General features: G+C 37.6%; 1 pseudogene; it reads left to right on the top strand.

Annotated features, from left to right (window-relative positions):
- The first annotated feature begins 252 nt into the window (after positions 1-252).
- Positions 253-22,146, top strand: part of LOC123252421 — a 46,431-nt pseudogene continuing 24,537 nt past the window's right edge.

Raw genomic sequence — 22,146 nt, 5'->3', positions numbered from 1 at the left:
ATGTTTTTTACAAGAAACACATTTGAGGCAGGGAGACACACAGAATAAAAGTAGGGACTGGAGCTGAATTTATTGTATATCATCTGAAGGGAAAAAAGTAGGAGAAGCTATCATGATCTCAGACAAAGCTAAAGCAAAAAGATATCTGATTGAGACAGAGTCTCAGCCCTGCCGCTGCCACTACCGCCACCCAGAACCCCCCCGTTCGTCCATCCTCTACCTCCACTCACTCCGGGCATAGAATATTCAGTCATGGACAAAAATGAGCTGGTGCAGAAGGCCAAATTGGCTGAGCAGGCTGAGAGATATGATGACATGGCATCCTGCATGAAGTCTGTAACTGAGTAAGGAGATGAATTATCCAATGAGGAGAGGAATCTTCTCTCTGTTGCTTACAAAAATGTTGTAGGGACCCAAAGGTCATCTTGGAGGGTTGTTTCAAGTATTGAGCAAAAGACAGAAGGTGCTGAGAAGAAACAGCAGAAGGCCCCAGAATACAGAGAGAAAATTGAGACCAAACTAAGAGATATCTGCAATGACGTGCTGTCTCTATTGGAAAAGTTCTTGATTCCTAATGCTTCACAAGCAGAAAGCAAAGTTTTCTATTTGAAAATGAAAGGAGACTCTTACCGCCACTTGGCTGAGGTTGTTGCTGGTGGTCACAAGAAAGGTATAGTGGATCAGGCACAAGAAGCATATCAAGAAGCGTTTGAAATCAGCAAAAAGGAGATGTCAGAAATTAGGTATAGACCAATATCTCACATTCTATACCAAGATAAGGTAAAAATGGGTATATATGGTTTAGATATAAAGAATGATTCTATAACTAAATGGGGGTGGGGGGGAATATAGAATACTTTACCTGGCAGATCTTTGGAGAAGGGAAGGATTTATGAACAAACAAGAGATAGAGAATATTACAAGATATAAAATAAATAATTTTGATTATATTAAATTAAAACATTTTTGTAGAAACTGTGAAAGGGAATTCTTTATTCTCTTTGTCTATTTTTTAATTAATCAACCAAAAGCTTAAACACCCTACTTAACACTAAGTAAGGGAGTTCCCAAATCACTTACTAAAATGGGTGACACCTCCATCATATCATCTGCAAAGAGTGATAGCTTGGTCTCCTCCTTGCCTGTTTTAATACCTTCAATTTCTTTTTCTTCTCTAACTGCTACTGCTAGTGTTTCTAGTACAATGTTAAATAATAGAGGTTTTAATGGACATCCTTGTTTCACACCTGATCTTATTGGGAAGGCTTCTAATTTATCCCCATTGCAGATAATGCTTGTTGACAGTTTAAGATATACACTGTTTATTATTTTTAGGAAAGGCCCTTCTATTCCTATACTTTCTAGGGTTTTCAGTAGGAATGGTGTTGTATTTTGTCAAAGACTTTTTCAGCATCTATTGAGATAATCATGTGGTTTTTGTTGGTTTGCTTGTTGATATGGTCAATTATGTGAATGGTTTTCCTAGTATTAAAACATCCTTGCATTCCTGGTATAAATCCCACCTGATCATAATGAATAATGTGGTACAGAGAGGGGGGCATAACAGTTTTGCAGGCTTTGCAGAGTTCTTCCATCAGTTAAGGAGTTTAGAATCTTGGGGAACAGTTTCAGTTGATCCTGGGAACTCGTGCAGGGAACCAGGGTCCATCTGAGCTCCTTCTTTAGATTGAAACCTGGCCTATATTTGCATTTTCTTTTGAGATTTCTTAATTTAGTTAAATCCTTTGAATCTACCTACCCTACCTTATTCCTACCTTCATTTTCTCTACCTGAATGTCTGAGAAGAGGGAAAAGGAGAGTGGATCTGAGAGTTAGTTCAAATCTGTGATAGTTTAGTCTTATCCTTGCAACAAATTATATATTGAATCTTTGTATTCCTAACCCCATTGATTACAAACCACCTTGAGAGCTGAGTTAAGGCAGGTCTTTTCTCTGTCTCATGTTCCTGCTTCCCTTGCCCAACCTGAGGTTTCTATAAGCAGCTGTTAGGGCTACCTTATCCTCTACCCTGCCAATCTATCCTAGAAGACAATAAACCCCATTTGTGTTTAAACAAGACCTTTTGGCTACTTCATTAGTTAATTAGTAAGAGAGGGAGGAAGAGAAAGAGGAATAACATACTCTCTGGAGTTTTGAGAGAAGCTGAAGGTGTCCATTTTGAAGGAAGTGTAACTTCAATACTAGTCCCTTCCTGTGAAACTGACAAAAGCCTGAGGTCAGTTTCAAGCTGCCTTGGTTGACTAACTTGGCTCTGTAAAGTGTCCTTTTACTTGAAGGGATCAGTCTATTTCCCTTCAGTGTTTTATCTTTAACCTAAGTCCCAGTCTGTATTTCCCTGCTGCTGTTTGCCTGCCTTAGATTAATTCATCCTCTCCCTTGCAACCCTTGTTACCTCAGTGTTAGGCTCTGACCCTTTGAGCCATAGTCTCCACTGAGACATTATCTCTGGTGGCTAGAGTTTTAACTATGAATGGGGGTGAGCTAATTCGATTTACACACTTTTCAAAAGGGGGAAGGGAAGTCATTAAGCAAATTGATTAGCACATTGACCAGATCCATAGTAACTCCACCCCCACCAAAATGGAAAGGCATATTTTCTCTTCTCTTTTCTGGGGACCAAGATTGATCTGAGAGATGAGAAGACTGGAGAAATCAGACCGTTGACACAGGAGTGGGGCTGAGAGAGGCAGCAGCAAAGCCCAGCTCTCTCAGAATCAGGGGAAAACTTCAGGTGGAGGAGAAAGTGTGGGCCAAGTTCCGGGCTCTGTGCAGCTGGCTAGGACCACAGGGCTTGACCCTGAAAACAGCTAGACCAGAGACCCCAGGAGGCTGGAAAACTAAGACCTTGGACATGAGAGTGGGGCTGAGAGAGGCAGCAGCAGCACCCAGTGCTCTCAGACTCAGAGGAAAATCTCAGGTGGAGGAGCAAGGATGGGCCAAGTCCCAAGCTCTGGGCAGCTAGCTAGGAACATGGGGGCTCGACACTGAAAACAGCTAGACCAGAGACCCCAGGAGGGTCCCTAGAGAAGCCAAGAGACTCACAAAGTAGCCTCAGGCAAAAAACTGCTCCCTAACTCCATACAAAGAGAATCAGATTGCCTTACTCAGCCTTTTGGCAGATAAAACATAATGATGCCAATAAAGGCCAATCAAGAAATAAACAAGAAAACCAAGAAAAAAGCTCAAACACTTGATAACTTCTGCACAGAAAAAAATCAGAAAACAAAGGAGGACCAACAATTAAAGACATCCAAACCTTCTGAAAAAAATGGAAATAGGTCACAAGATCTTGAAGAGTTCACATCTGAGATTATGAGAAAGATGGAAGAGATCTGGCAAGAAAATAACAGTTTAAAAGGCAGAATTTTGCAATTGGAAAGTGAGGCTCAGAAATCAAATGAATTGATAAGCAAACTGAAGACCAGAAATGACCAGCTGGAAGCCTTGAAGAACCAGATAGACCAGATTGAAAAGGAAAACCAATCTCTAAAGGCTAGAATTGGGCAATTAGAAGCCAATGATCTCTCAAGACAGCAAGAACAAATAAAGCAAAGTCAAAAGACTGATAAAATAGAAAGAAACACGAGAAATTGATAGATCAAGAAAACAGGTCTAGAAGAGACAATTTGAGAATCATTGGTCTTCCTGAAAAACCAGAAATTAATAGAAATTTGGACTCCATGCTAAAAGAAATTATTCAGCAAAACTGCCCTGAAGTTCTATAACAAGAGGGCTATGTAGACATTGAAAGGATCCATAGATCATGCTCTACATTAGACCCAGAAAAGACAACCCCCAGAAATATAATAGCTAAATTCAAGAGCTTCCAAGTAAAAGAAAAAATATTACAAGAAGCCAGAAAGAGACAATTCAGATATCAAGGGGCACCAATCAGGATCACACAGGACCTGGCAGCCTCCACACTAAAATACTGCAAGGCTTGGAATATGATATTCAGAAAGGCAAGAGAACTGGGTCTACCACCAAGGATCACCTACCCATCAAAACTGCCTACATACTTCCAGGGGAAAGTATGGGCATTCAACAAGACAGAAGATTTCCAAGTATTTGCACGGAAAAGACCAGGACTAAATGGAAAGTTTGATATCCAACCACAAAAATCAAGAGAAACATGAAAAGGTAAATAAAAACAGAGGAGAAAGAAAGAAAATTCTTATTCTTAAATTTATCCCATTGAGGACTTTAATAAGACCAAATTATTTGTATTCCTATATGGAGAAATGTTATGTGTAATTTTCAAAAACTGTATTCACTATTAGTAATTAGAAGAATTATTCATAGGGAGAGGTTGGAGCACTAAATGGTCAAAGATGAGATGGGGCGGGAAAAGAAGAGGGAGGGTGAATAGTAGATGGCATCAAGAGAAACTTGAATGAATAAGAAAAATAGGATATTCTACACCACATAAAGAGACCATGGAAAGGGGATGGTGTAGAGAGCCAGCTCTATATTTTGGGGGGTCCTGAGTGGCGTTTAGTGGCGTTGGATTGAAAAGACAGGAAACAGGAACTGAGAACAGCCAGACTAATTGTTTAGCTCATAGCTGCTCCAACTTCATGGAGTTTTGAGTTTATTTTATACTGGTTTCAAACAAAGAACACAAAGAAAGAGTCACAGCTGAGAAGGGGTTAAAAATCATACAAAACCCATTAAAGTCTAAAAAGTAGAGAGATAGGTACAGGGTCAAGGGCCAAATTCCAACCACCAATTAGTAGGAAGTTAATTCTGGAAGCAGAAATATATTTCATAGAGATTTTTACTAATTGCCTTCTGTCCTCTTCTTGAATTATAGGACTGCACCTGGTCAGATAAAGTCTTGTCTGGCCTTGTCTGTGTCCAGCCTTGACTATTTAAGTAATATATTTTTTAGAGTTCAGGCTTTTTAATTATCAAGGAGAAAAATGGTTAACTCAGTAGCTGCGGGTCTGCTTAAGGACTCAAAGCTTCCCAATAAGAATATTGAGAAAAGGTGGGGATCTAAAAATGAGTCAAAAGGGGAGTCTCAGATTTTTACCTCAGATGGCCCATTCTGTCTGCTACCTGACATGCAGTGTAGAAAAAATCATACACACAGTATTACTTGCCAGTGATTTTGTAATGGGATCCAGATAAAATATCTATTACAGACTCTATTTCTGTAAATGACTCCCAATAGCCTCTTGGAAGGGTCAAGTTGTTTTTGGATTAACCAAACTTCTGGTACCAGAGCTTTTCAGGGCTCAGGTAACCAGGACAAAACACAAAGACTTCCTCATCCTGGATTGGTCATGTAGGGAATCCAGATAACAGGCCCTATCCTGACCCTATTTCTCCAATTGGCTTTCTACAAGAGGGGATCAATACTATTATAAAAAGGAGAGGAAGAGAGCATTAAGAGGTAATATTTAAACCTTACTCTCAGCGGAATTAACCCTGAGAGGGAAGAGTAGCTATATCCATTGGGATATAGAATTCTACCTAACCCTACTGAGAAAGTTAGAAGAGATCAACCAAGGGGAGCAGGGGAGTGGGGAGGTCAAAAAAGGGAGGGGAGGAGAGGAGGGAGGGAATTCATTAGGCCTTAAAAAATAAAAAGAGGGGAATAATAAGGGAGGGGATGGAAAGGGAAGTAAATCAAGGGAGAGGACAAGGGGGACTGGTCTAAAACAAACCACTGGTTTAAAAGGAAATAGCATAAGAAGGAGGGGTAGAACTAGGAGAAGATACCAAAATGTTGGGGAATACACAACTGATAATTATAACTCTGAATGTGAATGGGATGAACTCTCTCATAAAATGGAAGCAAATAGCAGAGTGGATTAGAAACCAAACGCCTACCATATGTTGTCTACAAGAAACACAGATGAGGCAGGTGGACATACACAGGTTTAAGGGGAAGGGCTGGAGCAAAATCTTTTGGGCTTCAAATAAGAAAAAGAAGGCAGGAGTGACCTCTGACAGACCCAAAGTAAAAACAGATTTGGTTAAAAGAGATAGGGAAGCCTAGAGACGGGAGGTCCTAGGTTCGAATCTGGCCTAGGACACTTCCTAGCTGTGTGACCCTAGGCAAGTCACTTAAACCCCATTGCCTAGCCCTGTAACAAATAAAATTAATATATAAGGATATATATATAAAAGATATTAGGGTTTTAAAAAATTAAAAAAAGAGAGAGAGAGGGAAGATAATTACATCCTGATAAAAGGCAATGTAGACAATGAGGAAATAACAGTGCTCAATGTGTATGCACCAAATGGTATAGCATCCAAATTCATAAAGGAGAAACTGGCAGAGCTCAAGAAGGAAATAGATAGTAAAACCATACTAGTGGGAGATCTAAATATTCCTCTTTCAGATTTAGATAAATCAAACCAAAAAATAAATAATAAAGAGATAAGAGAGGTAAATGAAATTCTAGAAAAATTAGATTTAATAGATATGTGGAGAAAAATAAATAGGGACAAAAAGGAATACACCTTCTTTTCAGCTGCACATGGTACATTCACAAAGATTGACCATGTAATAGGGTATAGAAACATTGCAAACAAATGCAAAAGAGCAGAAATAATAAATGTAATTTTCTCAGATCATAATGCAATAAAAATAATAATTAGTAAGGGCACATGGACAGGCAAATAAAAAACTAACTGGAAATGAAACAATACAATTCCTTGAAACCAGTTAGTTCAAGAAGAAATCAAAGAAACAACCAATAATTTCATTGAAGAGAATGACAATGATGAAACATCCTACCAAATTCTGTTGGATGCAGCTAAGGCAGTACTCAGGGGGAAATTTATATCCTTGAATGCATATATTAACAAATTAGAGAAGGCAAAGATCAATGAACTGGGCATGCAAATTAAAAAACTAGAAAGGGAACAAATTAAAAAACCCCAACTAAACACCAAATTGGAGATTATAAAAATTAAAGGAGAAATCAATAAAATTGAAGATAAAAGAACTTTTAAATTAATAAATAAGACTAGAAGCTGGTACTTTGAAAAAAATGAATAAAATAGACAAAGTACTGTTCAATCTAGTTAAAAAAAGGAAAGAAGAAAACGAAATCATCAGTATTAAAGATGAAAAGGGAGACCTCACCTCTAATGAAGAGGAAATCAAGGCAATCATTAAAAAATATTCTGAACAATTATATAGCAATCTAGGTGAGATGGATGAATATTTACAAAAATATAAATTGCCTCGATTAACAGTAGAAGAAGTAGAATACTTAAATAATCCCATATCAGAAAAAGAAATTGAACAAGCCATCAAAGAACTCCCTAAGAAAAAATCGCCAGGGCCTGATGGATTCCCAAGTGAATTCTATCAGACATTCAAAGAGCAACTAATCCCAATACTACACAAATTATTTGATATAATAAGTAAAGAAGTAGTTCTACCAAACTCCTTTAATGACACTAATATTGTACTGATCCCAAAGCCAGGTAGATCAAATACAGAGAAAGAAAACTACAGACCAATTTCCTTAATGAACATAGATGCAAAAATCTTAAACAGAATACTAGCAAAGAGACTCCAGCAAGTGATCACTAGGGTTATTCATTATGATCAGGTGGGATTTATACCAGGAATGCAAGGATGGTTTAACATTGGGAAAACCATTCACATAATTGACCATATCAATAAGCAAACCAACAAAAACCACACGATTATCTCAATAGATGCTGAAAAAGGCTTTGACAAAATACAACATCCATTCCTATTGAAAACACTAGAAAGTATAGGAATAGAAGGACCTTTCCTAAAAATAATAAACAGTATATATCTAAAACCATCAACAAGCATCATATGCAATGGGGATAAATTAGAAGTCTTCCCAATAAGACCAGATGTAAACAAGGATGCCCATTATCTCCTCTATTATTTAACATTGTACTAGAAACACTAGCAGTAGCAATTAGAGAAGAAAAAGAAATTGAAGGCACTAAAATACGCAAGGAGGAGACTAAGCTATCACTCTTTGCAGATGATATGATGGTATACTTAAAAAATCCTAGAGAATTGACTAAAAAGCTAATAGAAATAATCAACAACTTTAGCAAAGTTGTACGATACAAAATAAATGCACATAAATCATCAGCATTTCTATATATCTCCAACAAATCACAGCAGCAAGAGGTAGAAAGAGAAACACTATTTAAAATCACCCTAGACAACATAAAATACTTAGGAATATATCTACCAAAACAAACACTGGAATTATACAAACACAACTACAAAACACTTTCCAAACAATTAAAACTAGATCTAAACAATTGGAAAAACATTGATTGCTCATGGGTAGGACAAGCTAACATAATAAAAATGACCATTCTACCCAAATTTATTTATTTATTTAGTGCCATACCTATCAAACTACCAAAAACTTTTTTTACTGAATTATAAAAACTATAACAAAGTTCATCTGTAATAACAAAAGATCAAGAATATCAAGGGAAATAATGAAAAAAAAAACATGAAGGAAGGTGGCCTAGCATTACCAGATATTAAACTATATTATATAGCAGCAGTCATCTAAACGATATGCTACTGGCTAAGAGACAGAAGGGAAGATCAGTGGAATAGACTTGGGGTAAGTGACCTCAGCAAGACAGTGTATGATAAACCCAAAGAGCCCAATTTTGGGACAAAAATCCACTATTTGACAAAAACTGTTGGGAAAATTGGAAAACAATATGGGAGAGATTAGGTTTAGATCAACATCTCACACCCTACACTAAGATAAATTCAGAATGGATGACTTGAATATAAAGAAGGAAACTATAAGAAAATTAGGTGAACATAGAATAATATACCTCTCAGATCTATGGGAAAGGAAAGATTTTAAAACCAAGCAAGAGTTAGAAAAAATTACAAAATGTAAAATAAATAATTTTGATTATATTAAATTAAAAAGGTTTTGTACAAATAAAAAACAGCACAACCAAAATCAGAAGGGAAACAACAAATTGGGAAAAAATCTTTATAACAAAAAACTTTGACAGAGGTGTAATTACTCAAATATACAAGGAGCTAAAACAATTGTATAAAAAACCAAGCCATTCCCCAATTGATAAATGGGCACTGAACATGAATAGGCAATTTTCAGATAAAGAAATCAAAACTATCAATAAGCACATGAGAAAGTGTTCTAAATCTCTAATAATTAGAGAAATGCAAATCAAAACAACTCTGAGGTATCACCTCACACCTAGCAGAATGGCAAAAATGATAGCAGGGGAGAGTAATGAATGTTGGAGGTGATGTGGCCAAATTGGGACAGTAATGCATTGCTGGTGGAGTTGTGAACTGATCCAACCATTCTGGATGGGAATTTGGAACTATGCCCAATGAGCTCTAAAAGACTGCCTGCCCTTCAATCCAGCCATACCATTGCTGTATTTTTACCCCAAAGAGATCATGGATAAACAGACTTGTATGAAAATATTTATAGCTGAGCTTTTCGTGGTGGTAAAAAACTGGAAAACGAAGGGATGCCCTTCAATTGGGGAATGGCTAAACAAATTGTGGTATATGTTGGTGATGGTCATGTAACCATGGAAAATGTTTCTAAAAAAAATAAAATATTAAAAAAATATTAAAAAGTAAAAAGCTGTTACTTCGTGAAAATCATGTGCACTCACACTGTGGATCATGGCCAAGTTAAAAAGGGAATGGATCTCATTTTGGAGTGAGAAACCTTTGTGTTGTTCCTCTACGTCACTAACAATGTTTCATGGAATGTGAACTATATAGTTTTGATTTTTTAAAATTTATTATTTTTTTCCTTCTATGTGCAATAGAATATTTGCGTTTTCTTTTTTCCTCTCATTTTTTGTACTTGAAGCACATGTTACCAGTGTTAATTTTTTTTTTTTATTTTACACTAGGATAAGTTTAAAATGTCCATCAGCCCTAATATCAATGCATACCCAAAAGCTTTAAACTATGGAAACCTACCATTGAGTGTTAAATATTATAGGACTTTGACTAATGATTGTGTCTGATTCCAGGAGAAGAAAACACACACACACACACACACATACACACACACACACACACACACACACACACTCACACGCACACAAGAGGGATCACTACACAGTGCCAAGTAGCACAAAGTTAACCTGCACAGTGCCAAGGAGCAGAAGGTCAAGGAGACCGACCAATCCTGGTGGGATTGATGAGATTCTGAGCCAAGACAGGGGACTTGAATTTATTTTGGGGTTTGAGAAAGTGGTTGTTTGCAAAGTCAGACAGAGGATTCCCTCATGCCAGATCCAGACTTCTACCAAGTACCTCATTTTGGCTGCCATTTTCGCTCCCCTTTCCCTGAGAGCAAAGATAAAATCAGACCAAGGAATGCTATTTCCCTTCTCCTTCAAAATCTAGTCCTTTTTTCTCTCTTCATAGTATGGTGATTTTCTGTAGTCCTGGCTGCTCATTGGGTAAGTGCATAATTGCTACTACAGGCTTGTGGGACATAAATAACTTTAATTGGGCCCTGATTTTAGGCCCTGTTATAGGTTTATTCTTCCTTCCTTAGAATTTTTACACATGAGACTTTGATATTTTATGTTTCATCCAGAAGTTACTTTTTTCTCTTGGTTTTTTTTTTTTAAATGTTTTTGATTTTCTTTTGACAATTGATTCATATAACTCATAGCTCAGCCATGTATCCCGGGGTGATCCATGTGTTGCTAACATCCTCCTCAGGGGGGATTGTACTAGTGTCATAAAATTCAAGATTTATAAAAATTTTTCTTGTTTGAGAGTAATTTTAGGATAAGAAACTTGCTACCTCCCTGAATCAAGATAATGAACTGCTTGGAGAAGGTGCCATAGAGATGCCTGTAAAAACCACACACTGAACCAAAAGATCCAGAATGAACTTTGTAGTGAAATTGAACTGTGGGGGGTTGAATGCATTTATTTTGAATGTAAACTCTTATGCCAAAGGGGACTGCCCCCTAATTAGATATACCTAGCCATCAATGGTTTTGTTCTCTTTTTCTTTTATTTTCCTTTTATCCCCAAATTATTGTAATTTCCCCTTAGAAACTACAATATTATATGTACCTCTAGTTAGAGATCTTTAGAGATATAAGTTGGTTATGTACTCATTCATTGGGGAAAATAGGCATGTAAATCTGGGAGATTTCTACATGCTTGTTTCCCAATGGAATCACGGGGCGAGGGGTGTATAATTAGAATTATATTTCCAGACTCTCTTTCCCAACATCCCAGTTATATATGTACATAATATACAAACATAGGGAAGATAAAAGTTTTGTGTAGCTCCACCTTCTTCCTCTTCTCCCAGAAACATGGCTATGGAGGTGGGGTGGGATGAGAGGCAGGAGAATTTTACTTAGGTTTTACTTTTGTTCTTTTTATTTCTTCTATTTCAAGGGATTATTAATAAATCTTATAAAATGTAATACTTGGAATTATTGGATATTAATTTAAATTTTATACCTCCTCCCCAACCCACTTCTCTTACCAACTTTCTATGACTGTTGAAATTCATATTTTGTCCATTTCACCTAAAATAGAATCTTTAAATATTCCAATCAATGATTCTTGTTCATGGTCTTTGATTGACAGAAATTTTTTTCTGCTATCATTTTGTTAGTTTCTATGAGATTCTGTTTTTCACAAGTTATAGGGAGAACTGTTAAGTATAAATAAAGCTATTTAGAAATTTATGGTAAATATAAAAGGCCTTAAAGGACCATAGGACTTTAGAATCTTCCTGAAAGTCTATTTTCACTGTTCCTGAGAACTGTGGTATAAATGGATGGAGTCAGCCTTGGAATTAGGAAAACCTACATTCGAGTCCTGCCTCTTTGTATCCACAGTGCTTAGCACAATGCCTGGCACAGAGCAATTGCTTAATGAATGTTTGACTCACTGACCTCTGACACACATTCTGGTTGTGTAATTATGTGAGAGTCAATTAACCTTTCAGTGGTCTGGGCAATTCTCTAAGACTAAGTGGCTAATAAGTTGCTGATCTGTGTTAGTGGAGGAGGGAGTTCATGTCCCAGTAAAACCAAAAAGACTGGACCAAAAAAAGGTAAAAAGGAAAGAAAAATAAAGATTTTTCCCTACTTGATATTTTGGCAATTTTCAAGCAGGGAGATAAGTTACTATTTAGACATCTGAAGAGGGAATGATTATAGGTCTGCATTTGATGTTTTGATATCTACCACAGGATATTCACAATTCTATTATCGTTGACATTTCCAGAAAACAAAGTGAGAAAACTAGATGCAGTGACTATTATGACTTCTTTCAGCTCTCAGTCTTTAGTGATCTGATCTTTTTGTTTTGTTTGTTTTTTAAACCCTTAGCTTCTGTGTATTGGCTTATAGGTGGAAGAGTGATAAGGGTGGGCAATGGGGGTCAAGTGACTTGCCCAGGGTCACACAGCTGGGAAATGTCTGAGGCCAGATTTGAACCTCATCTGTAGGCCTGACTCTCAATCCACTAAGCTACCCAGCTGCTCCTTAGTGATCTGATCTTTTTATTTGACTACCACGAAGAGGAACACTTGGGTGAGGTTTCCCATCTCTCTAGGCCCAATCTTCTATCATAAATCTGTGAAAGCCTCAACATCTCAGTGAAGTAACCTCAGTTCCCTACTTGATAACACACTGATTACAAATATCAAGAGATATCATTATTAAACACAAAAGAATCAAAGGCCATTTCAAGCATTACACTTGCCATGATTCCAGTGCTGAGTGTTTTCCCAGATTATTGTGGTCTCCGTACAAAGAATACTTTCATGCTGTGTTCTTTGTCACCCTCAGGTGGCAGTTCTGTGACATTGCTCTCTTCCTAGCTCCCTGGGCTATCCCAGCCTCGTCCACCTTCCTCTTACAAACATTAAGGAGCCCATTACCACAACATAGTCGGTGCTTAATAAATGTTCATTAGCTCATTGACCTCTGATATGGGCCACTATGGGGGAGTCACTCAACCTCTCAGTATCTTGTCTAAGTTGCTCACAAGTTACACTTGTCATCTCTAAGGGAAGCACTAAGGGAAAACACTTCAGAATTCTGCTCCTAGAATACAGTTCTTGTCTGCAGAGTTCATGGTAATAGCATTAGGTCAGGAGACTAAAGATTTCCCTGTCCCTTCCACACAGAGAACCATTTGGTCACCTCCAATGGGGGCTCTGCTCTAAAGATGCCCTTCTATATTCAGTTACAGAGCAAGGGAAGGTTGCCAACAGCATTAACCTTGCTCTTGTAAAGGGTGGATATGCCTTCTTGATAGGAATACTCTCTATGGGTTCAATATTTAATAAAGCACCTGGAGCATAGTAGATAGAATTGGAAGAACCTAGGTTCAAATTTGGCCTTAGACACTTCCTAGCTGCGTGATCCTAAGCAAATCACTTAACCCCAATTGCCTAGCCCTTGCCACCGGTCTGTCTTAGAATTGATACTAAGACAGAAAGTAAGGGCTATTAAAAAAAATACTTAATAAAGCACCCTTAATTTTAAGTACTTGGATAGGGTTAATCAAATCAACCAAGACTCTCCATTACTAATATTGGTAATCAAGAGTGAGTTCCCAAAGCAGACATGGCCTGAAGCCTGACTATAATTGTCCTAAACCAGTTTGGGGACAAGAAAAGATCTAGGCTAGCAAGATACTGATCTGATTTGAATCTTCCTCTGTTGACTATTCAAAACTTAATGAGGTACTCTCCAAATCCATAGGCTTTCAACCACCAAGCAGGAGTGCAAATATGATCTTTGTTGCAAGTCAAATAACAGGAAAAGTTCAAGGAACAAGTTTAAGACCAGTAGTGTTTTGTCCAATAAACAAGCAATTATTTAGCACTTTTTGTGTTCCAGGCAACCTGGGGGCAGAGAAACAAAAATGAAATAATTTCTGCTTTCAGAAACTTATAAGTTCTATAAGGAAAGTACATACCAAGAAATATAAAGCAATTTGATAGCTGGGAGGATTGGGAAAGGCTTCATGAAGGAGAAGGCATTTGAAATGTTTGGGGACTATCTAGAAACAGTATTATTCAATGATCAACCCAGGAGAGCTCAAAAATCACATCAGGACCTTGCTATTGTAGTGTCGACAATAGCGTAGGTTCAGATCTTTCAGATCTTTCCCTGTCCTCAAACAGATATAGGATTACAGGATAAAATTTTTAGAATTTCAAAGGGATAATAGAGGTCATCTGGTCCAATCCCTTCATTTTATTGAGGGAGAAACCTTGGCTAAGTGAGTTATGTGACTTATCTAAGGTAACATAGAGAATAAGTGGCACAGCCAGGTTCTAAAAACCCAGGTTTTCTTGACTTTAAATCCAGCATTCTTTGCCCTGTACCATGGCTCCCTACATATAACATAGAGCTTATTATCTTTCTCCTTATAATCTGGTCCTTCTGATGTCCTTCTTTCTATTAGTAACATCACCTCTAACTCAATTTCCTAGGGTTGAAACTGAGGCACTATAGATGAATCTTTGCTTTCCCCTCCATATATAGTTATGAAGACCACCTCCTCAAAACCTTTCATCTCTGTCCCCTTCTCTCTGTTTTTACTGCTTTTGTTCTAGTATAATTTCTTCTGACCACCCAAACAGGACTTTTACAATAGTCTTCTAAAAGTTTTTCTGGCCTTTTCTTTCCAATCCAGCCTTCAAACAGCCAGATTAGTCTTCCTTATAACTGTAAATACTCTGCTCAAAAGCAGCACTTGTGGTAGCAAAACCTGGAAATTGCCTCTGCAAAGTGTTGCTACTCCCTATCTTTGGTATAGCTACAAAAGAGTCAGAAAATAAAGTTTTCACCATCAAAGTCCTTGGCACTATCAAATGGGTCAGTGTGTGAGATGGGTACAGTTTTGTCATTGGAAATAGCTCTAAAGAAGATATTTATCATTTGCCTTGTTACTCACCCTAAAGACCATTGATCCTTTCTATCTATTCTAAACCCTTCCCCTGAACCCTCCCATTAACAATTATTTCAACTGAAACTTCTGTTATGTATTGTCTCCTATTAAAATTTGAGGTCCTTGGGAGCTGGGACTATCTTGCTTTTTTATGTGTATTCACAAGTTTCTGTCACAATATTTTGTACAAATTAGGGGCTTAATAGATGCTTTTTTTTTTCATTCATTCAGTGGTTCCCTACTGTGTAATGAATAGTTTAAACTCTTTTGCTTGATATTCAAGGTCCTCCACAATCTAGAGGCACCTTACCTTTCCATCTTGATATTATATTACTCAGGGTCAACAAGCACACTATTCATTTCTAAGAAGAGGAGATATGGTTTAATAAATGGATCTGGAGAGAAATACGCATTTATATAGTATCTACTATACAGCAGGCACTGTACTAAGTGCTTCAGAAGGCCAAGCTGGAACCATACCTCAGACCAGAGGTCGGCAACGTATGGCTCTACAGCCATATCTGGCTCCACCTCCCGACCAGCCAATCTGGGCAGAGCCCCAGGATGTGCCCCACGGGGCCCTTCAGCGCCCCCCCCCCACCCCCGCCTGATATTCCAGCTCCTTCTGCCTCCATCCTCCTCCTTCTGCAGGCGTTTATGGCTTTCATGGCCAAAAAGGTTGCTGACCTTTGCCTCAGACATTTACTAGCTGTGTTACCCCAGGAAAATCACTGAGCCTCAGTTTCTTTATCTATGAAATTGAGATTATAGGAGCACCTGAATTGCAAGTTCATTGTGAGGATCAAAAAAGATAATACATGTAAAGCACTTTGTAAACCTTAATGTCCTCTATAAATGTGAATTATTATTGACATTTTGTGCTTTTCATCTTTATGTTCAATGGAACCCATATTGCAATGGTCCAGGAAGAAATCACTAAAGAATGAATTATCTTGTTTCCCATAGCAATGACTTATTCCAGTATAATAGTGATTCCCAAAGTGGGCACCACCGCCCCCTGGTGGGTGCTGCATCCATCCAGGAGAGCGGGGATGGCCACAGGTGCATTTATCTTTCCTATTAATTGATATTAAAAATTTTAAAACATTAATTTCCAGGGAGCTAAGTAATATTTTTTCTGGAAAGGGGGCAGTACACCAAAAAAGTTTGGGAACCACTTCAGTATAACCATCATAAACTCCCTTTTTATTCTTCTTCTTGTTGTTATTGCTGTTACTTATCACATTCTCATCTTTTCAGGTGGAATTTAGATAAAAACAATCCTGGGTTAGGTAATTATCTTGCTATTGTTCTTATATGGATTGTTATTCAGTTTATTTATTGGTCAAGGGGATGAAATAACTTTTTTTTGGAATTGAACTTTTAAGTATTGTGATATGAGCTCATATTCTTTAAGTTCATTGAAAACATCTTCAGAAAATCCTCAGTAATAGATAGGATAACAGAACTGGTACACATCTCATCTTTTTTTTCCTCATGATTTTGATGTCTGTTAGATTTCCACAGTTGGAAAGCTTTTCATTCTATCCTGGTGATGATGAATATTTCACACAGTGACTTTTAATCCAGGCAATGTCCTTTAACTTTTGTGTGTCAAATTACTGACACTGTTTTGTCTGTGATGATGTTCTGAATTTAGTACAATTTGTGTGTTGAATTCTGAAGGCTTATAAACTATTGTGAGGAAGATTATTTAGTTTTATTTAGCTTAGTATTCGTATTAGACCTAACAGGAAGAGCTGGAGAATTCCAAGATGGAATGAAGGAGCAGGAAGTGGCTCTTGCTCTCTGAGAGAGACTCCATGGTGGTTGGGGCAAGGTGCAACTGACCCTAGGAGACACCAGTTTACCAGAGATCCTGTGGAAAGACCGTCACCTACTTGTGGGAGATTTTGGTAGAGACTGCTAATCCCAAACTGAGTTGTAAGTCAACTTGGGCTGGGTCAGCTCCCAGAATCTACCCACCTGGAAGAGTACAGCAGGTGGTCCTGGAGGAGCAGAAACACCACTGGAGTGAGGCTGGACACTACTGTGAGGATATCTACTTCAGTCCTGCTTTTCTCTGGGCCCTGTCTTGCTTAGGTCTCAGTTAGTGTAGATAAGTCCCTCCCCTGACCCTGGGGTTTGCCCCTAGTCTAAGGAGTGTAGTTACTCCTATTCCCATTCTTTATCTTAGTTGTCCCTGATTAAAAGTGTTATAAAACTCTTGCCTTTACTTTGCTGGTTTCCATAGGCCTAGTCTAGATACTGCAGTGTGGCAGTTGGGCCCAGCTGCCACTTCAGTAACAGTTACCTCCTAGTAGTTAAACCTGGTCTCCCAACCTTGTTTGGTCCTGTCATTCCTGTCACCCTCATCCCTTCTAGACCCACATTTTAATATTTAAGCTTACTTCCCTGGTTAATCCCCATTACAATACTTGTAATACAGAATTTTGTCATCTGCTTCTTATATATAATTCTAGCTACAAGGTTAGGGTTCTTATTAGATCTTTTTTTATAACCTACAGAAATGTTGCATAATTTCTACTGCTTTCATCCATAATTTGCTTTATCAATGTCTTGGTTATTTAAGGATAAATCATTATAATTTCTGTTGCAATAATTTGTTACTGAACTAGCATCATAAATCTTTCCATTTCCATGATCAAATCCATTTGACTCATTTGTTTGACATTTTAGGGACTGACTATTGCCTGAATTCACGTGGATGTCATCGATGGAAAGCCTTTTGATTCTACTCTTAAATCTTGACTGTTTCATAGATTCTATCTGAAGGTAAACCACTTTTGCTTACATTGAACAAATCCTAAACCTTTATAAAATGATCAGGTCATATTATGAGATTTCTTAAATTGCTTATGGTTAGAACACTGTATGGTTAATGTTTTGTTTGAATCAAGAAATAATAATAGCTCATCGTATACAGTATTTTATACTTTGCAAAGTGTGTTTCCTCATAACACACTGCAAGTTAAGTAGTTCAAGTTTTAGCCATCCCTATTTAACTTATGAGGAAACAGGTTCAGGAAGATTAAAGTAGTCTCTTTCCACTCAACTATACATGGATGGAATAGATATGATTGTAGAATTGACTAAATCACCAACATCAAAAAAGTATTTTGGTCTTTGACAGAGTCAGGGAAGAATGATAAGTTTTCCTATTTTGTCTGGAAAAAAATAGATGATCTCAATTTTTCTATATACTCTAGTCCCAAATAATCAAGGATTGGGAATCTACATCATCTAAGGGATTTAGAAATTAATATTGTTTTCTTTATGCCATTTCCTCCAATATTTTTCAGTGCTATTAGACAATAGAAGACTCACTTGATTTCAGAAATCTGGACCTCCGATAACAACTTATTCACACATCTGTTACTTCCTGTTGGGCAGCAGGTGCAACTGAAGCAAATCCTACATTTGCCAGTACTATTTGCTGCTTAATGTCAGCTATTATGCTCATAGGTATCTGTATTACATATCTGTATTACATAAATGCAACTTTAATGTCTCTGTGACCATAACTGCAATGTGCCATTGTGCATTAGAAGTATCAGTTCTAACCCTTTGACTCACCTCTGGCAAGGGAAAAAAAAATTTTTTTTTTTTTTTAGGTGTAAATAAAGGAATGGAAAATAGCTCTTTAAAAGAGCTTCTTTCAATACTAAAAGACAAATTTCTTTTGTTGGGAGAATTCCCAAGTTGTTTGTTTTTCTCATTCCTGCCACCCTTTTTTTCTTTTTGATTCACATCTAGGTTGGACTAGATGTTCCTCTGAAGTCACTTCTGAATGACTTTGGTGATTCTGTTACATTCTTTAGTTTGGTTCCTTTAGTTTTATTCAGTTCAAGTTGACATCAGAAGATTACTCACTCTACACATAACCACATTTCTTATTCATTTATCCTCTGATTATTCTTGACTCCTTTTATTCAAAGGGAGATTCCTACTGCTCATAGTAGGACTCCTTTTAGCCTTTCTTTCCTTGCCTACCAATCCCACCAGTCCTTCTAATGCATGAACAGCAATGAGAAAACATATGAGCCTACACACCTACAAGTTAGAAATATATTAAGTCTTATACTTTCTAAGAAAGTCAAGTAAATCTCAGATTTTGCATTACTCTTCTCTGATGAATAGAATATTAAGAAAATAACAGCTGGGGTGGTCTTTAATCATCATTTAGTTTTGAAAACTAGTAAGTTAGTCAGTCATTTAGAAAGTAGCTTTTATTAACTAAATGTATTACTTACTTAATAAGGGAATATCCAATGAAAGCCAGGTCCTTAGAAATACACTCACTACATGTACTAGGTTCCAATCAATATAGAGGCTTGGTGAACATGTTCATGGGCATGTGTAATATATTAATGTACTAGCCTTTACTTTCAAATTTAGAGCTTTCTCAGTATCCCATGACTTTTTCCTGTAATTTTTGTGAGTGGTAATAAGAAATTTCTGAACCAATTTTCAAAAAGAAGGTCTAAAGATAGTATTAGAACTGAGTTGCATACAGAAAGATTGAAATGCTAATTCTTCTCTCCTTTTGTATTCTCTCTTCCCTATGTAAGAATTTAAATTTAGGTTTTATGCTAAATATGAGAATTCTAAAGTAATATTGAGGTCACCAATTTAAAATATTTCAGCTTAAGTCAAAATGACTTTTAGCATAGCCGCGCTTTTTGTGGTGGCAAAAAACAGGAAAATGAGGGTATGCCCTTCAATTGGGGAATGGCTGAACAAATTGAGGTATATGCTGGTGATGGAATACTATTGTGTTCAAAGGAATAATAAACTGGAGGAATTCCATGTGAACTGGAAAGACCTCCAGGAACTGAAGCAGAGTGAAAGGAGCAGAGCCAGAAGAACATTGTACACAGAGACTGATACACTGTGGTAAAATAGAATGTAATGGACTTCTGTACTGGCAGCAATGCAATGACCCAGGACAATCTGGAGGGACTTATGGAAAAGAATGCTACCCACATTCAGAGGAAAAACTACAGAAGTGGAAACACAGAAGAAAAACAACCACTTGAACACATGGGTTGAGGTAGACATGACTGAGGATGTAGACTCGAAACAACCACACCAATGTAACTATCAATATGGAAATAAGTCTTGATTGATGACACATGTTAAAACCAGTGGAAATGTGTGTTGGATATGGAGGGGGAGGAGGGGGGGTGAAGGGGAAAATAAAAACATGAATCATGTAACCATGAAAAATTTTTCTAAAAAAATTTTAAAATTGAAAATAAATATATAAATAAATAAACAAGATGACTTTTAGCAGCTTTATTTACAAAGAGGTAGAAAAAGTAAAAGTGGAAAAATGTAGATAGACAGAAAGTACCACCTTGCTACAAATACCCTAAGTTTAATCCTAATGTCTCCAGACTGCAAATGCAAATCCAAAAGCAAATCTCACCAGAATCCAAAGTCCTAATTAGGAAGCTGAAATCTGAAGAACCATGAGACCCTGAAGAATTCTCAGTGCATACAAGGCTAAGACCTCCAAGAATCTCACCAAAACTCATGCTGAAGGGAGTATCCCACCAAAGCACCAATGAGCAGAGAGGGTCTCCTCACTGAAGAACCAAGGAAGGAATCACTCCATTCACCACAAGCCAATCCAGGATCCAGGGAAAGAGTCTCCTTCTCCAGTCTGGCTCACCAAAGCAGAGAGAGGGACTGAGGCCTTTTAAAGCAGTTTTTGCAACATCTCTTCCTGTTGCTTCCCTACTTCATGGGAACCAATCACAGTCTTTTAATTTACCCAGTGTTATGGGGAATATTGATTGGTATTGTAACCTTAGAATCCCAAGTAGAGTGCAATGAACCCCACAATGCCAGGGCAGTTAAGGACAGTTGGAATGAAGGTATTTAAAGTGGTACCCCAAGCTGAGAGGTTCACTTTGGGTTCAAGAGTGCTGGGAGGAAAGAGGGTGGTGGAAACTACTTTCCTTAGGCCTAGCAATCTTCTGACCAGAAAAGCTTAGTGCTATCTAACCCTATACTCTTATTGACAATCTGTTGAGACTATCTCTCACTGACCCTGATCAAGACTGCTATAGAAAGTTCTTGTTAGCAGTTATCAGAAACAGATATTCAGAAATAGCAGACCTTCAGTCAACACTACCTACAATCCATCTTGAATTTATTCATTGCTAGTTGAGTAGAAATAGGCATAGTGGAGGATAGAGAAAGAAGATTTCTGTTGGGGGCTTTTGCCATGCTTTGGGAGAAGCCATCACTTTATCACCACAGATTATTAGAGAGATTTTTCCTGTCCCTCTCACCTTTCCCATTCCTTTAACCCTCTGCCCCTCTAGTCATTAAAGAATTATTATAACGAAGTCAGTTAGTGTGAGAATCCTTTGATCAAGGCAACTGTGGTCAAATTTACTTACCTAGAGTCATCCTCTATTATCCTGTTTCTGTGGCAGTTGAGAATCTAAGGGATCAGCTGTGAAGGCACTTTTGAGTTGGGGATTATATCCAATAACTAGAGACATCAATTTCTTGAGGGAATACACTTTTATGATATCAAGTCCAGTTTGTGAAGAAGTTTTAGTCATCAGACACAAGAAGCCATTGGCCCACCTTTTCTTCAGTTAAGATCAGCAGACAGATTTCTGTGCTGGCGGGGGGCGGGGGGAGTGGGGGAGTGGAGTTCTAAATTCATTTTCTACCCATCCCCCTCCCAAGGGCTTGGGGTTTCCCTGCCAGTAGCCTGAGTCTTGCTCCTTACAGTATCAATAGTTGTCAATATATCTTGCTGATAGTTAAGAATAGGCAATTTGGTTTAAGGAGATTCCATTGTTGGCAGTTGAGGGAATCAACTGGAGTCAGGCTATTAAAAAAACCCAACCCTATTTATTTAATTATGAGATACAGGAAAAGGAAAGGTATGAAATATATTGATTATTATATATATTTCCCTAAACTAAAGAATTCTAACTGAAACCCAAAAACCCCAAATAAACCTCTGCAAGGAGTTTCTTCTGACCAGGAAACCAGGCCCACTCTAAACTCCTTAATCTCTCCAAAATATATTGCTGACCATTTAATCTAATCTATTTATAAATTTCCTTATATTATATCTTCAAACAATCAATCCAGCTTTCTCTCTCCCCCTCCCTCCCTCCCTCCCTTCCTCCCCC

Source organism: Gracilinanus agilis, chromosome 6 (assembly GCF_016433145.1).
Source record: "Gracilinanus agilis isolate LMUSP501 chromosome 6, AgileGrace, whole genome shotgun sequence".
In the NCBI taxonomy this organism is placed as follows: Eukaryota; Metazoa; Chordata; class Mammalia; order Didelphimorphia; family Didelphidae; genus Gracilinanus; species Gracilinanus agilis.
This window is presented reverse-complemented; position numbering and strand designations above follow the sequence as displayed.